Consider the following 3,077-nt stretch of genomic DNA (forward strand, 5'->3'; position numbering starts at 1 on the left):
TTTCATGTGCTTCTTGGCCATCTGTATGTCTTCTTTGGAGAAATGTCTATTTAGGTCATCTGCCCATTTTTGCATTGGGTTGTTTGTTTCTTTAATATTGAGCTGCATGAGCTGTTTATATATTTTGGAAATTAATCCTTTGTCTGTTGATTCATTTGCAAATATTTTCTCCCATTCTGAGTGTTGTCTTTTCATCTTGTTTGTAGTTTCCTTTGCTGGGTAAAAGCTTTGAAGTTTCATTAGGTCCCATTTGTTTACCTTTGTTTTTATTTCCATTACTCCAGGAGGTGGGTCAGAAAACATCTTGCTGTGATTTATGTCGGAGTGTTCTTCTGGGCTTCCCTGCTGGCACAGTGTTTGAGAGTCTGCCTGCCGATGCAGGGGAGACGGGTTCATGCCCCGGTCAGGGAAGACCCCACATGCCGCGGAGCGAGTGAGCCATGGCCGCTGAGCCTGCGCGCCCGGAGCCTGTGCTCCGCAAAGGGAGAGGCCACAACAGTGAGAGACCCGCGTACCACAAAAAAAAAAAAAAAAAAGAGTGTTCTTCCTATGTTTTCCTCTAAGAGTTTTATAGTGTCCGGTCTTCCATTTAGGTCTCGAAAACATTTTGAGTTTATTTTTGTGTATGGTGTTAGGGAGTGTTTTTAATTTCATTCTTTTACATGTAGCTGTCCAGTTTTCCCAGCATCACTTATTGAAGAGACTGTCTTTTCTCCATTGTATATCCTTGCCTCCTTTGTCATAGATTAGTTGACCAAAATTGCGTGGGTTTATCTCTGGGATTTATATCTTGTACCATTGATCTATATTTCTGTTTTTGTGCCAGTACCATACTGTCTTGATTACTGTAGCTTTGTAGTATAGTCTGAAGTCAGGGAGTCTGATTCCTCCAGCTCCATTTTTTTCCCACAAGACTGCTTTGGCTATTCGGGGTCTTTTCTGTCTCCATACAAATTTTAAGTTTTTTTGTTCTAGTTCCGTAAAAATGCCATTGGTAATTTGATAGGGATTGCATTGAATCTGTAGATCGCTTTGTGTAGTATAGTCATTTTCACAATATTGATTCTTCCAATACAAGAACATGGTATACCTCTCCATCTGTCGGTATCATTTTTAATTTCGTTCATCAGTGTCTTATAGTTTTTGGCATACAGGTCTTTTGTCTCCCTAGGTAGGTTAATTCCTAGGTATTTTATTCTTTTTGTTGCAATGGTAAATGGGAGTGTTTCCTTAATTTCTCTTTCAGATTTATCATCATTAGTGTATAGGAATGCAAGAGATTTCTGTGCATTCATTTTGTATCCTGCAACTTTACCAAATTCATTGATTAGCTCTAGTAGTTTTCTGGTGGCATCCTTAGGATTCTCTAAGTATAGAGAATACATATAGAGTGTTAGCTCTTCTCTAAATGTTTGATAAAATTCACCTGTGAAGGCATCTGGTCCTGGACTTTTGTTTGTTGGAAGATTTTTAATCACAGTTTCAATTTCATTACTTGTGATTGGTCTGTTCATACTTTCTGTTTCTTCCTGGTTCAGTCTTGGAAGGTTATACCTTTCTAAGAATTTGTCCATTTCTTCCAGGTTGTCCATTTTACTGGCATAGAGTTGCTTGTAGTAGTTTCTTAGGATGCTTTGTATTTCTGTGGTGTCTGTTGTAGCTTCTTTTTCATTTCTAACTTTTTTGGTTTGAGTACTCTCCCTCTTTTTCTTGATGAGTCTGGCTAATGGTTTATCAATTTTGTTTACCTTCTCAAAGAACCAGCTTTTAGTTTTATTGATCTTTGCTATTGTTTTCTATTTCATTTATTTCTGCTCTGATCTTTATGATTTCTTTCCTTCTACTAACTTTGGGTTTTGTTTGTTCTTCTTTTTCTAATTCCTTTAAGTGTAAGGTTAGATTGTTTATTTGAGGTGTTTGTTGTTTCTTGAGGTAGAATTTTATTGCTATAAACTTCCCTCTTAGAACTGCTTTTGCTGCATCCAATAGGCTTTGGATCATCGTGTTTTCATTGTCATTTGTCTCTAGGTATTTTTTGATTTCCTCTTTGGTTTCTTCAGTGATCTCTTGGTTATTTAGTAACCTATTGTTTAGCCTCCATGTCTTTGTGTTTTTTATGTTCTTTTCCCTGTAATTCATTTCTAATCTCATAGCGTTGTGGTCAGAAAAGATGCTTGATATGATTTCAATTTTCTTAAATTTACTGAGGCTTGATGTGTGACCCGAGATGTGATCTATCTTGCAGAATGTTCCATGCGCACTTGAGAAGAAACTGTAATCTGCTGTTTTGGATGGAATGTCCCATAAATATCAACTAAATCTATCTGGTTTATTGTGTCATTTAAAGCTTGTGCTTCCTTATTCATTTTCTGTCTGGATGATCTGCGCATTGGTGTAAGTGAGGTGTTAAAGTCCCCACTATTATTGTGTTACTGTCGATTTCCTCTTTTATAGCTGTTAGCAGTTGCCTTGTATATTATGGTGCTCCTATGTTGGGTGCATATAGATTTATAATTGTTTTCTCTTCTTCTTGGATTTGTCCCTTGATCATTATGTAGTGTCCTTCCTTGTCTCTTGTAATATTCTTTATTTTAAAGTCTATTTTATCTGATATGAATATTGCTACTCCAGCTTTCTTTTGATTCCCATTTGCATGGAATATCTTTTTCCATCCCCTCACTTTCAGTCTGTACGTGTCCCTAGGTCTGAAGTGGGTCTCTCGTAGACAAGATATATATGGGTCTTGTTTTTGTATCCATTCAGTAGCCTGTGTCTTTTGGGTGGAGCATTTAATCCATTCACGTTTAAGGTAATTATCGATATTTGTGTTCCTATTACCATTTTCTTATTTGTTTTGAGTTTGTTTTTGTAGGTCCTTTTCTTCTCTTGTGTTTCCCACTTAGAGAATTTCCCTTAGCATTTGTTGTAGAGCTGGTTTGGTGGTGCTGAATTCTTTTAGCTTTTGCTTGTCTGTAAAGCTTTTGACTTCTCTGTCGAATCTCAATGAGATCCTTGCTGTGTAGAGTAATCTTGGTTATAGGTTCCTCTCTTTCATCACTTTAAATATGTCATGCCAC

Source organism: Leucopleurus acutus, assembly GCF_964270905.1.
Source record: "Leucopleurus acutus genome assembly, chromosome: 4".
Classification (NCBI taxonomy): Eukaryota; Metazoa; Chordata; class Mammalia; order Artiodactyla; family Delphinidae; genus Leucopleurus; species Leucopleurus acutus.